Source organism: Haemorhous mexicanus, chromosome 3, assembly GCF_027477595.1.
Source record: "Haemorhous mexicanus isolate bHaeMex1 chromosome 3, bHaeMex1.pri, whole genome shotgun sequence".
NCBI lineage: Eukaryota > Metazoa > Chordata > Aves > Passeriformes > Fringillidae > Haemorhous > Haemorhous mexicanus.
Window position 1 is genome coordinate 24,608,315 of NC_082343.1, and position 15,244 is coordinate 24,623,558.

Below are 15,244 nucleotides of genomic sequence, written 5' to 3' on the forward strand. Positions count from 1 at the left end.
CTGAATTCCAACTTCTGTTCTACATTCTCACCCCTCCTTCTTTATGTTGCATGATTTTAACAGACAAATTTATACTGAATGCAGCCTTTTATAATTTTTAGTGTATAAACTGTAACTCAACGTTTTACAGATGTCTGTACTGTTTCTGAAGAATAAAAAAATACATAAGCACATGATAGGATTGTTTTACTACTCCACAATATGAAGCGATCCCTGTGTCTACAGTCACACAAATGCACGGAGGTACAAAATGCTTATGCACTCATAAATACATTGTAAAATAAAAGCAGACCCTGAACTTGAACAAGAACACACGAAATATTAAACCAAAACCTTAACTCTGCTTCCTTCACATCTGATTTTCTAAATGCAGTGCTCTCCACCAAAGACTCCTGCACACTGATGTCCTTACCTTTCTAACCTTAGAAGTATCCTCCATCGACGAGGATAAATGTGAAGTCACCGATGGAGAAAATTTTAACCATTGCTGGATGCATATTAAGGAGAGTTTGTGCTAGCAACAGCAAATAAGGGTAATACATAGCTGCAGGCAGAAAAAAACCTTTTCCATTCTAGCATAATGCATAACAGAAAATCATACTCCCAATGAAGAGCGTTTGCAGTGTGTATCGTTTTTGTGTAAACCATCTGCAACCATACATCTGTATGTAACATCTTCACGTGACAAATAATAGCTGAGAATAATTGCAAGTTTATTTCCCCTTTCCAGAAATACACATTGCTTCACAGTTTCTCTGAACACACTCCCTTCCAGATTTTTATAGATGAACAAATAAAGAAGATAGGAGTCAACAATGAATAGTCAGGCTGCCAACAGGGTTTTTCATCCACGACCCAACTTCAAAGACTTCCTATTAAAAATTATGAAGGGAAGCTAAACAAACCCTCCACAAAACATTAAAAGGGCATAAAAATAAACACTGTATGGTGTTTCACGCTGAAAGGCCATCAACATTTAGAGGAAGAGAGGGAACGTGCAACTCCTTTTATGCCTGCCAAGTTAAGGAAGCTCAGTCAAGATGCTCAGAACACATCTTCCCATAAAAACAGTACTACTGGATCTGTAGGCACACCTTTTGCAGAGGAGCTATGTCCCATTTCACCTATCAGCAGAGCTGTAATTTACACCAAGTTCCCTGAATTTAGCCCTTCTTTTTGAAGTCTGAAGTGACAAGTATTAGTCAAAGGACAAGAAACGATACAAACCAGTGAGGGAGAACAAATGTCTCCAGGAAACGATTAAAAGACCACAAGAATTCCAGGAGTAAGGACAGTAAGAGACATAAGGTAGCAGACAACCTGACTTCATTACAAAAATCTATCAAGGGGCCAACCAGGCCCCTGACCCCTTCTCTTCCCACAGGCAGGAGCACCACAGTGGCAGATGCTGTGGATTGTACCAGCAGCCACAGCTAGTGCTGTAGTCACCAAAGAAAGTGATGTCCCTTGGACATGTGCCAAATTCCACTTACTGCACCCTTTCACCTGGGGGTTACCTGTCACAGGTTGCAGGACACTGGAAAGCAGTCAAGAGGTTTTATATCTGTGGCATCAGCACAGACACCTTTCTTCCCCTCTCTCAGAATAAGAAAAATAAATTTAAAAATTGTTCATTAACATTTCCACTCCAGCAGCTCTAGCATACTGAATTCAGCTCTGGTCTGAGAGGTGGGACATGCTGCTGTCAGGTAGATTACAGAGTTATCATCAGAGTCATACAGAAACATTTGTAAAAAGCTTTAAAGAATATAATGGGATATGACATTAAAATACCAATCAAGTCACAAAAGGACTGGAAAGTTTAGTCACTATGAGAATCATATTTGAAAAAATTGCATTGTTTTCAAACACCCATCTCCCCTCCCCCAAAATAAAAATAAAAGAAAGATGAAAACATTCCTTTCAAAGGCATCACTGATCTGAAGAGAAAAAAATGCAAATGTTTAAAAAGCATTGTTATTCTACCTTCAGGTAATAGAAAAAAAACCCAGATATGCACATTGATAAAAGCATAATCAGTAATCAACCAGTCCCTTAGATACCAAATGTTTTTTTAGTACTTGAACTAAAGGCTTCAACTCAAGGGCTTGATGCTGTATAAACAGCATTTGCTATCAGCTTTAGCAAAATCCTAACAGTACACATTTCCTGTCAGATTAAAACCAGAGTCTATCATGACATCATTAAGGCTCAGGGGTAGCAAAGTTAGTCTCTGGCTAACTGAGAAACCATTAGCAGTATACTGAATTATTTCCATTTAAGAGAAAGGAAGAAAAGGGTGCTTCTTCTTCTTCTTTGTGTTTAGCACTGGTGCCTAAACACCCATCACTGCCATTTAGCACAACAGCTCTGACTACTAAATGGTTAAACTGAACAACTAAACTGGCAGGAGTTAAATGCAACCACGGTTCTGCAGTTCTGTGTCTCTTCTCTTCCTAACAGTCATTTATGCTACTTAACCTATTACATTTCTGACATTACAGATACATCCCAATTATGCAATCGTTACAAAGAAACATGAAAACAAATGCCAGCAGACAGAAACATTTCTGTAGGCTGCCTAGAAAAAGAAATACCCTACTTAAGTTTATGGATGAAATCTGGACTCATGCTAATGGTAGTTCAATTGATTTCAACAGAGACAAGAGTTTGCTCCAATTCTTTGCTCATGATTTCAACAAGGTCCCCTGCAACTTGCACAGCTCCATTCTCCAGACTGAAAGCCAGGGGCCCACCAAGCTGACTGAAATGCCTTTACACACTCCAGCTGTCTCCCTCTTCAAACACAAGTAACTGAAAGGCAATACAAATAGGCTCTCCTGGAAGCATGCCATAACTTAATTCTGGTAAACTTGAAGTGGGAAGGAAATACCAGTCTTCAATAAAGGTGATCCAATTCTTCTCTTTTGTAAACTCTATCCCTGTAGAGCCAAAAAGCAGCTCTGGGGTCCCCAGCACAGGAAGGACATGGACCTGTTGGAGTGAATCCAGAGGAGGCAACCAAGATGATTACAGGGATGGAGCACCTCTCCTATGAGGAAATACTGAGAGAACTGGGATTGTTCGGCCTGGAGAAGAGAAGGATTTGGGGTGATCTAATTGTGGCCTTCCAGTACCTGAAGGGAGCCTACAAGAATGATGGAGAGGGACTTTTTAAGAGAGCCTGTAGTGACAGGACAAGGGGGAATGACTTCAAACTGAAAGAGAGTAGGTTTAAATTAAATACTAGGAAGAAATTCTTTATTGTGAGGGTGATGAGGCACTGGAACAGACTGTCCAGAGAAGTTGTGGATGTCTCATCCCTGGAAGTGTGTAAGGCCAGGCTGGATGGCATTCTGAGCAGTCTGGTCTAGTGGAAGGTGTCCCTGCTGACAGCAGGGGGGGCTGAAATCAGATGGCCTTTAAGATCCCTTCCAATCCAGGCCATTCTATAAACATAGAGAAGACATCAGGCAGTGAAATACTAAGAAGATGATAGTTATATAAAATGAACACTTCTGGCTCCATCACACACCACAGAAGCCAAAACCCGCAGCATTTTTCAACTCGAGTAAAATTACAGATCAAATGACAGTCACACAATTGAACTGCCTGAATTCACATGAATTTCAGAACGAGACATCCACTACAAATAAGATGATGCATAAAAGTTGGGCTGGGTGTGTGCTGTAAAACCAGGGCTGAATGTCAGCCAGAGCCAGTTTCAGAACTGAGTTAATGGAGAGGGATGACAAAAGACTGTACGAGAGCAAATGCTGAAGGAAGCAGACTCACTAAAAGGCTGCAAAGTTATTACAGCTCTAATCTAACCCATCTCAGTAGGCAGCATGGCTGTGTATCAAAAGGGAATTGGATCCTACAGTTTGTTCAACTTATTTCAAGTTTTTCAGCTGTTCCTTTAAGCTAAAAATCTACATGCTTTTATAGATTAATTACTAGCTAGCCTGAAAAAAAGAAGACTGGATAAGATAGCAAAAAAGCCCACACTCCTCCATGTTCAACCAGCTTTTGCAGGACAGAGTATCTGTAGCTACTCACAAGCAACAGCATTATCAGATACTCATTTGCTGGGCACCATCCCTCCTTGTGTCCCTCCCTCCCTCTGGGATGGTAAAATGTCTGCTAAAGCACAGTTAACCACCACCCTTAGCAGGCTAAACTCTGTTTTATAACACCTAAGGCCTGCTTAGAAACGTGTCATTGCTGTGTGTTCTCGTGTTTTAATTGTGCATTACCACCCCTCAGTCACAGGCTGACAGGGCTCTCTTGAGTGACTGCCTTTCTGCCACTGGAATAGAAGCTTCCTTCTTAACTTAGGTAATATGAAAGCCAAAATCAAGCTCTCCTTTCCTCTCTTTCATTTAAATTTTTTCCCCTACTTAGCGTCCATAGAAACAAACCAGTGTTTCTCTTATTCATTTTTTAGCCTTTTTTTATGGGAAAGTTTTTATTGACCTGTTTTGTTATTGAGAACTGTCAGATCTCCTGCCAAGCTATTCCTAAACTAAGACAGCCATCATTCACATCATCTTGCTCTCTGATTTCCTTTAGGATAGACACAGGAATAAACAGCAGTTCCTTCCCTGACAGCCTGCATTCTGCTCACACCAGTGCCTGACCATAACCCAGCCCTGAAGCTGGGCACAGACAGGCCTGGTTTTCAGCTGGCCACTGCACCACTTGTGACCCCACCCAGAGCAGCAGCTTTGAAAAGTAAGGCAGCGCTGCCCAAGAACAGACCCACCTGCACTGCACACACACAGCTCCCAGGGGTGAAGCTGGCACTGTCCCTAGGTCTTCAGACCAGAGTAAGGCTGGAAGGCTGAGAAGCACAGAATTAAGAGTGGCATATTTCAGAGCCCCCTGTGCTCTTGTGCCCTGCTTAGATACCAGGTTTGCCCTCATAACTTTTTACGCAACCAGAGTTCAAGCCCCTGCTCCGTTCTTTTTTTTTTTTCTTGGCAAAGAATATAATCCTGTGAAAAAATCAGCACAGTACTCAAAGAGAATGAATAATTTCCAATGCCAGGCAAGGTGGTTGGGTGAGCCAGCAGAGAGGAAAAGGGAAAGAGAGGTGAGATGATAACTCAAAGACCTGCTTTTTTTTTTTTTTAAGCATCTATAGAAATCCTGAAGACATCTGATATAGCAATAAAGAGAGGCAGAGACTGAAAGTAAGGGTCAGAAGATATCAGGCTCATGGCTGTTTTGGTTAGAATAAACACTGAAGTAGCAATATGGATTTCAAGGACCAAAAATTTTCTACAGCTACCTCAAGGACAAATGTTTTTAGGGATGAAAACCTTTTCATCCCAATCCTGGATACAACTGCTCCTGTGGTTTCTGCTGCAATTCAGTTTTGGCTGGTTTTGAATGGCAGAGATCTCAAACCCACGCCTGTATCTGCATTCAAACCCAGAGGTTGACGTTCTTAGGCAAAACCAACAACAAAGAACCCACTTCAGTATATGAGAAAGTATGCAAATAGAGGAATTACAAAAGGGAAGAGGATTGAAAGGAAGCAAAATATTTAGTAGACTGATTTTTATAGCAAGCATAGTAAGAAAGCTATATAGTCTTAAATGGAAAAGGAAAAACGGATAAGCTGCTTTTTAATATTAATGCTGGTAGTTCTTCAACAGTTGCACAAATCCTTCAAAAATTATCATTCTCTTTGCAGCTAAGCTTCTGCAGTGCAGTTGGAAAGGCTGCTGAGTCTCATGTGGCTGCTCATTTAAGCTGTTCCCATTTCCACTCTTAAGAGAGACTAGAATGTCCTAATTCAGTTTAATAAAAAACACATTGGACTTGGGGGAGGGGAGAACAACGATGGCACTGGGAGAGAACTGAGCAATTTCTCTACTTCAACGAAGTTAAAAAAAAGACAGCAAAGAAAAACCAAGGAAAAAACCCAAAAAACTAAACACCAAACCCAATGAACCCAACAGGAAAAACAACAGTTGATCATCTCAGGAAAGTCTCTAGAAAAGGAGGAGAAGAAAGGAGGAAGACAAACAGAAACATCTTCCTCTTGTTTTGATCTATGTAAAAAATGCATTCTAAGGCACTAGTAATTTAATGAAAATGGTTTTTTCCCCAAACTAGCAAAATTATTGTGGTTATTCAAAAAGAGAAGGCTGATTTCTAAATAAAGCCATTAACTGAATTTAGTTTAAGGAAGATACAATTTCATGAGTCCCAAAGAAACAAAGACAGTTGCTTCAACAAATCTGATTATCTTTGCTGTTGGTGAATTGTTTCAAGGTACTCTGAAGGGTCTGGAAAACTGCAACAGAAGCAGGTAACACATTACTTCATAAAAATGGCAAACATAAAATGATGTAATCTCCTCACAATACTGATTAGAAATAAAACCGAAATGCAAACCTTGACTTAAGGCCAGAATGGCACTTGAATTGTACATTCCATGACTAAGCGACTAAAAAGCACACCAAAGACAGCACTAACTAAAGGTGCTACTGTGACAAACACAGCAGTTTTACCTTTTTAGTATTTGCTAATACCCTACTGCATATTAGATCAAGTGATACTTGATTTGAAATCTCTTCAGCCAACCTGGGTTTACTGACTGCTTTAGCTGAGACAAACTGTCGTCCCTTCTGCCGAGTCCTACATCAAGGGCAAGACTCTCAAAAGCTTCCTGGAAAATAAACACGTCCTCTCGTCAAAATTGTCTTTGGGTTCATATTTTAGTTTGCTTCTATTACTGAACTGACCCACTTGTTATTCCCCAGCAAGATCCTGGTTCTACAAACATGAAATGAACTTAGGACAGAGAGGTCAGTCCTCATTCAGTTACTGTAGGTGGCTACATCACAACCTCTGGTCACTGCTGTTGATTTGGGGGAGAGGGGGAAATTTCCAAACATTAATCCATCAGCTATTGCTGTGACCACAGCCATGATAAGCCTGCAAGTTTAGTTTAAGGTGAGCACCCTTGTAATGCACTTAAGCAGTTTCTTCCTGACCTCTGCAGTGTTTACTCTCTGCAGAGTGCAACGAGATTGCCTTTTTCTCTAAGTGGAAATGCTTTGAAACAGGCAAAGGACATATGCTAGAATTTGCAAAAACAGGCAAGGAGGAAACATCCTGAGAGAGAAAAACAATCAAAAAAATCAAGCACAAATAGTATTATGTGGAAAACAGTATATGGCTAAGCTTTTTGTGGGGAGGGAACAGCTAGTTTGAGCCCAGTGTCTCCCCCAAAGGAGAGAGTTTTGAGAAATGGAGCTGCAGGACCCTCTGAAAAGTCCATCCCTCAAAATAGGCCATGTTGGTGCCTAGCAATGGAGCCAAGTCAAATTCAATGGCTAAAAACACCTGACCACCATGGTTGCCGCTTCTTTTTTTCTTAAGTTAATGTCCTTTTGCTTGTAAGAGACAATATAGGCGAAGTAGTCCTTTAAGATATGTGTGTATATCTCTTGTGTCATACATACTGTGGAACACAAATAATATTCTACTAGATACACAGCCAACACACAACTAACCAGATCTGAAAAGTCCATCAATAAACTCACAGGGACTCAGAAGCCCAAATTTTGAAAAACTGTCAAAAAGCACTGAACCTTATTAAAGAAGACAGCCTTTGAAAAACTGGACATAGGATGCTCTGACATTACCTGATTTTTGAGGATTTGTGAGATTCTTGTATCTTCTTGTGCTGTCTTTGCCATAACATTTCATGCTGCTTTCATTCTGTGATCTCAAAGTGACGTATCTAAACAAAACAAAAGAATGGAAATTAGATTTTCCCCACATGTGACCATCTCCCAGCACCGATGCCCCAAAGCATGAGCAGATTTGTGACAATGAGTTTCCTATTGCAACACAACAAAAAACTAACTTCTATTTAATACAGTATCTCCAGGTTACTCTGTCTTTTAAGCCACTATGGCAGAGGGCAACTATCAGCACCACTCCAACTCCTTTAAAGAACAACCAGGAACCCCTTTCCCTTATTGATTATGAGAGACTACTTCGTTGTCAAATCTCTGGGATGGACACAGACCTTCAAATTACAGACCGGAATACAAGTAAGTGAATCTTTTATTCTTACTCAGCTTGGTGCCTACTGCAAAATGAGGAATGGGTTCTGTTGATGCAATCAATGAAACAACATCTTGCCTCTATTGCAGGGACCGCAAAGATTTCACAGCACCTCGTGCTGCTTTGACAGAACCCAGAGGCAGGGTGAATGCTCTGGGTGAAGAGCTTGCAACCTACCAGACAAGTATCACACAAACAAGTGCAGGTAGAGCAACCAGGAAGGGAGGGATTAATGAAAGTCAAAGATGTGGGAGATACAATCAGGCTGCCACCCAGTGCAGAAGAGGTATCTACACAAGGCATCTTAAATTACCTACATGAAAACAACATGTATATTTTTGTCAATGCTACTGCCTGGATGGCTTTGAGGGAAGGTCCTCAGCACCTGAGGGTGTTAAGAATGTTGGCTGAAATCACTGTGATGCCACTCTACGTGATCTTTGAGAAGTCAAGGGGATTGGGGGGCATCCCAAAAGAACAAATCCTGCAGGAGGTTATCACAAAGCAGATGAAGCGAGTGATTGGGAAAAGCCAGCATGGATTCACCAAGGGCAAAGTGACACAAGTGTGGACCCCCAATGCTGAGCCTGCTGCTGTTTAATACATTCATGAGTGGCCTGGAGACAGAATCAAAGGTACCTGATAAAGTTTGCCAATGATACCAAGCCAAACAGGGCAGCAGACCCTCCAGCAGGAAGAGCCAACCTGCAGAATGACCTGAGCAGGCTGGAAGAGTGGGCTAACAGGAACCTTACAGAGTAAAACAAAAATGTGCAAGGTCTTCTGGACTAGATGGTCCTTGAGGTGCCTTCCAACCTGGTACTCCATGATTCTGTGAAACAGGCCTGGAAACTTGGGGTGCAATTCACAGCTCACTGATATCAGTGGAAAACACATCATCTGCACTGAGCTCTGCTGAGTTTTGGGAAGTCATTCCAAGCTTAAGAAGAAAATGTAGAAATGATCACAGAGAACCTCAGTGACAGCAACCAACATTTACTTCCTCTCACTGTCATGCTACATTCGCTTTTTAAAATTATTCTTTCAAAATCTCTGATAGTGGGTCCCAAGCAATGTGATGCTGCCACATACAGCACGAAGCCACTCCCCAAGTCCAGCAGATCCTTGCACAGAAAAAGTGCCCTCCCTTAGTTATCCAGCAAGCTGGGGGAGAAGAACCCAAGCAACCCCCTTGTCCTGCCCAGTGCCAGTCTCTGCTTCCCCCTCCATCCTCCCCTCCCCAAAAGGCCACAGAAAACAGGAGAGCACAAGACAGACATCAACCCATCAAAGCATGCACCATGAGAGAGAGCAGAGCCCCTCACAAAGCCTGACCTGCCTAAAATGTCTCTCTTTAACAGAACACCTCAGCTGATGGTCAATGCTGGTAGCACCACATGGATTTTCTTGGATCTAAGTGAGTTTTTGATTACAACATTATCATGTTGAGCCCCAGTAACTAAAACCTGTGTGCACCCACATCTTTCAAGAAACAAGCTGAGCTGAAATTCATAAATTCATCACCCACTTGCATCCTCTCTGCTTATAGTTTTTCTGGGCAAGTCTATGAATCTTTGTTGGAATAAGGTTTTAATAAACTCACATCTACTTAATGCTTTATGTGACTTGGTTTTCACACTGCTATTTAAACACCTCTAGGTTTATAAAAGGCATATTGAATCTTATAGTTGACCAGAAGCTGAGCACCATTTGTTTGTAAGAAAAAATATTCAGACACATGGAGAAAACCTGAGATTAACATCAGTGGAGCCAAGAGGGAAAATGTTGGGGTTTTTTTGCCTCAGTTTAACACAGCTATTTAGAACCTGACAATATGTTGAAATTTAATTTAAAAAATAACTGCTATATCATGAGCCATGACCAAAGCCACAATATAGAGTTTTGCTTTCTTTGTCATTTATCCATCTGCTCTGAACAAATGTTGCTACTATTAAGACTAAAAATGCCAAAATATTGTGCAGAAAAACCATTCCTGGTAGTTTCCTACAGAGGCTGGGCTGATGGACACTAGGAAAAACAACAACTGAAAAACCCAGAAAAGCCCTTTCCTGTTTTTCATATTTGTCCTGGCTGCTTTTCCCACTATATCACTTTCATCATTAGAGCTACAGTACCACCCCAATGCAGGGTTACATAAATTATCAGACATGTGCAAAGGTCTCATACATAATAACACAGATAAAAAGTAAAAATTTGAACATTTCAGAGCCAGAGGTAGAGAACTGATGGCAGATAAATACTGAAAACAGTCCCAACATAATTAATGCAGGAACAAACAGTGCAGATGGACATCAAATTTACAAATGAGATTTTAATTCTTTCCATTGAATTTTAACCACCATCTTATTTTTGAGGTTAGATTAGAAAGCAATCTAATTTTATACTCCTTTGCCATATTCTTCAGTTTTGCTTCCATCCCAGCCCTTAGATTTTGCATACAAACAAAGCACAATAAAGAGAAGCTGAGAAGTGAAGCCTACAGCAAAATTTACAAATTAAGAGCTAAGTCAGAGATCAGCTATCCCACATACACAATATAAATTTTCAGTCTTCTCTCTTCATTAGGATTGATGACGCTGCTGGAAAATAAGGAGCACGTAATACCTTTAATGGGAATGTAAAGCACAGATGAATTAGCAGAAAGAGAATGCAGCTGAATCAATTTCTCATCTCAAGATAGTAATGGAGGCAATTTCTTGAACTTTACTATGCTTGTAACATATTGATCAGCAAAGCTTCACACTGCAAGTTAAAGTAGGTATTTTCCCGGGAATAAAATGGAGGATGGCAGTAGAACTCAAGGCATCACACCAAAGACAGGGATTTTTTCCAGTCAGGTTACACTAAAGGAAAATCCAAGTTCCAACGTGCCTGCACATTATTGCAACACACGAGAGGAAGATTTATAGATGAGAGCTGAATTAGGTCAGCAGGAGCCTTCACAAAGCAAATTTAGTGACAGGACAGGGGGAATGGTTTCTAACTGAAAGCGAGTAGGTTTAGATTAGATATGGGGAAGAAATCCTTTTCTGTGAGGGTGGTGAGGCACCAGACCAGGTTGCCCAGATAATCAGTGGCTTCCCCACCCCTGGAAGTGTTCAAGGCCAGGCTGGATGGAGCTCTGAGCAACCTGGTTTAGTGGATGTGTCCTGCCAAAAAGCAGAGATGGACTCCCTCTATCCATGCTAGACAACACAGCACAGAGAACCCCAGGGAGTCTGTGAGCACTGCACACAAACTGTGTGCTGAGGAATTCCCCCAGCTCTCCCACCTGGAGCTTAAAGGACTCATGTCTGGCCACAGAGCAGACAATAGGGGATGCAGTATCATAAAGTCACCCCAAAACACCACGGGGCAGGTAGCTTGGAACTGGATGATCTTCAAAGTCCTTTCCCACCCAAACCATTCTAGGATTCTGTGACTGTATGATTCACTTAAATGGCATTAACTTCTGTATTATTTGGCATTAAGAACTTAACCAAAGTGTTACAATTAGGAACCCAGACTTCCTGCAGATCACCAGAGCATCCAAAACCTGATTCTGAGAATATACCAAAGGGAAAAAAAGGAACCATAGTATTGAAGAGCATAAATTGCTTGGTCATGATCAAAAAGTGTTTAATTAGTTTTGGAGCAGGAAAGGGAAAAATTAGCCATTGTAAGATAAGAAACATAAGAACAACAACTGAGTTTGTGTATTAAACAAGCAATACCAACAAAGACTGTAATATCAACTGGCTAAATCAGGAACAAAATAGTTACCAGTACCAGAATTATCATCACCAATCATACACCATTACTTCAGGTAACACAACTATATCAGAGCAGAGTCTCTCCTCATATACTGGCAGTCCTCCCTTAATCATCAGCCTCATGAATTTGTTCCCTTTCCCTGGTCCATGTGCAGCTTCTTGCTTGCACCTTCCTAGAAAAACTCTAGGAATTCAAATTCTCTTCTAAGGACAAGATTCTCCATGCATGCATAATTATTTTTATGTGCTCATTTCTGCATCTTTGAAATGCTTCAGGAATATTGTATGACATTTATTTTCAGAGAAAATGGCTTAGACAAACAAAGCATCTTACAGATGAGATGCTATTCCACAGACAGACTGCAAATCCCAAGATTTATAGGTTTTTGGACCCCATGTAGGGTCCAAGGCTTTGGGTACACATACAGTACATCATGTTTAAAGTGTCTTTGACTTGGGGTACTGGTCACCTTCATCCCCACCACACGAAGCAAATGGGTACTCCCACGAAAGGAGACAGTGACACCAGAGGATAACGCAGGAGGTGCTGCCCTGGCAGCTGCACCTGCTCTCTGGCACTGGCCAGAATGTCACCCAGCTCCCTCCAGCAGGGCTCAGCTTGGCCCATCCAGGAGGAAATTCCTCTGTACCTCCTACCACATAACCACCTCTTGTCCTCTCCTTATTGAATTCAGAGAGCAACGTGGCTGGCGGTACAGGAGCCCCAGAGCTGCTGCAGAGCCCATCATCTTCTCCTTCACAGCTCTCCTGTGCTTGCCTCCTGCTCCCCTCCTTGGAAGGACAGCAGATGCTCACACCCCATCTCTTTTTCTGTGACATTCATCATTTTAGCACGTCTCCTTCCAGATCATGGACTTCTGGTGGTTGTCACCCCACACTTTGGATTTCTCTTCTCTTTTACAGCACTTTGTGGACTGGGGGAGGTGAAATGGGAGGCAGGGAGGACCAGAGCCACATATGGTATAGAAGACAGAGGAGCACCACACAGTTACACAGCAGCACTTCCATACTTTGTTTTGTTTTCTGTTCTTTCAGTAACAAGTACTGGCACCTGTTTTGTCTATCATTTCACTGCCATTTTTACAGGACAACCAGGAAACCTCTTCCAGAGCAGTTAACACCTGGTGAAGCATTAACCAGGCATGAACTGTATTGTGACTGCCCTCCTCCTCCATGCATGGCTTTCATTTATCTACAAGCAATTTCCTCCAGCATTTTATCATCCAATCGTTCAGTACAAGGAGTTCTGCAACACATTTCAGCCAGTCCTTCTTTTCGTTATTCTTAATACCTCAATCCCACACTCTTGCAAAATTTCAGTTTCTTACTTAAAACTATGAAGTGACTAAAACTGTTCAAACAAAATCATTGCCAAAAATGACACCAACAAACAACTCTGTTTCCTTGAAAAAACCTCAAACTATAATTTTCCTTTGCAAAATTACTGCAAACCAGCCACTCTCCTAAAAGAAATTCCCCAATCACTCAAAAAAAAAAAAAAAAAAAAAAAAAAAAAAAAAAATCTAAGTGGGCACTCCCCATAATGAGCTTTAGACCTAATTGTTCCAATTTGGCAGAGCTGGGAACATGTCACAGCAAGATCTTGCCAACAGCCTGATAACCTGACGTTTGGACCTCTCACTAATATGCCAACCCTGCCCTAAGAAGATGGAGCAGGAGCTCCACAGCTCAGGAAACAGCACTATGAGAACAAAAAAAGACCCAACCTCAAACAAATAAGCTGACAAACCTGAAAGTCTAACAGCTATTTCTTGGCTCCAGATCTTCCCTGCAGAAGGTGGGTGGGGAAAAAAAACCCCAACCCATCCCACTCCTCTGCAGACTGACTCCTATGCACTGCCAAGAATATTTTGAAAGACATAAAATGTATAATAACTTTTCAACTGAATATTAATTTCTGAATTGAAGGGAAACATCTTAAGGGCGAGTGGGTGTAAGGAATGATTCCTCCTCGGCACTGCCGTGCTATTTATTAAAGGCTGCAAATACCCAGAAGAATTCAGCTTTGGCCTTTGCACTGTACACTAACAAGCTTAGTTTACTGACATTCACAAAGCATATGAAGCTCTGCTTCAAATGATCCCTTTGAAAGAGACAATTACCAGACAACTGGAGATTGGATGACCATCAGAGCTAATTAAATTCTTAAATCCTGTTTGTATTTTTATCCATATCTTTCTCACCATTGCTGAGCAGGGGAACGGGTTGGCTTGGGAGGCCGAGGGAACAAAAATATGCCTTTCCCACACCCCCATTCCCTTCCAGTTACAGATCTGTTTGGAACAAAACTTGAGACATTAAATCAATGCAGCCAGTGGTGGAATTCATCTTACTGTGACAGAAATATTCCATTTTCCCTAGCTTATATTTTAAATTGCTTTCTGATATACCAGGTTATTATTTTTTTTAGCCTCCTTCGTTCCTTACATAATTAAATGCCATGCCATTCAGCTTTTACAATTACTTTTACCATTTTCAGGAGAACATTTCTCAACTTTCTATGAAGAATTTATTCCCCACAAGTATTAGCTCCACTGACTATTTTCTTCTTCATTACATAAAAAGCTCTTAGCTATCCCTGTAGTAATCTTCTCCTTAACAGAGACTTTCCTGTAGGGTGGGTACTATGTGCCAATCCTCAGTTTCCTTTCTGAGTATTCCACATAACCAGAAGCAGCAGAGAAGAGGGCAAAGGGCACTGCTTGTTAACACCTCAGTGCCTTCAGCTTGCAAGCAGGAAACACGGGCCAGGCACAATTTATGGACACTTTTTTGTAACAAATTGAGATTTTGCGTTCAATACTTGCAAAAGTAACAACAATGCTCCCAGAAAGGTCTCCTAGCTAAGCTAGGACCGTTCCACCCATTTATCCTCCAGGCACAGACAGGCAGCCTCTGAAGCTTTGAGCAGTGGCTTCTGTGATTACCCTTCAAAAACAAGCTCAGTTTTGGAGCAGGAGTGTTCCCAGCCCTGTAACCTCACCTTCAAGGTACTGCCCACACTAAATGCAGGTCCAGCTGCACAACACTCTCTACAGCTTGCCAGCTCTTAACAAAGCACGCAGAAATCCTTCAAGAGGCGCTTCATTGATACAGAAGTGACAAAGTAAACACGGATCATTCTGCAAGAAGCAAGTTCATCCTGCTTAATGCTTCTTTGAGAGAAATATAAACAACCCCCCACGGATTAGAGTAATGCCTCCTTTCCTGGGAAAGCTAAAGATAATTATTTGGCGAGAGGGGGCTTATTTGTTTCGGTTGGTTTTAGGTTTTTTTTGGTTTTCTTTTTATTTTCTGAACAACTTGGGGGGGAGGAGAGGTGAGATGAAGAACAGAAG

General features: G+C 41.4%; 1 protein-coding gene across 13 annotated transcripts in view; it reads right to left on the bottom strand.

Annotated features, from left to right (window-relative positions):
- Window positions 1-15,244, bottom strand: part of TRERF1 (transcriptional regulating factor 1) — a 100,491-nt gene that overhangs the window by 24,449 nt on the left and 60,798 nt on the right. For all 13 annotated transcript variants that reach the window (XM_059841132.1, XM_059841130.1, XM_059841129.1 and 10 more), the window contains one exon: window positions 7,665-7,762. The gene's annotated coding sequence lies outside the window, so the exon portion shown is untranslated. The remainder of the gene's footprint in view (window positions 1-7,664; window positions 7,763-15,244) is intronic.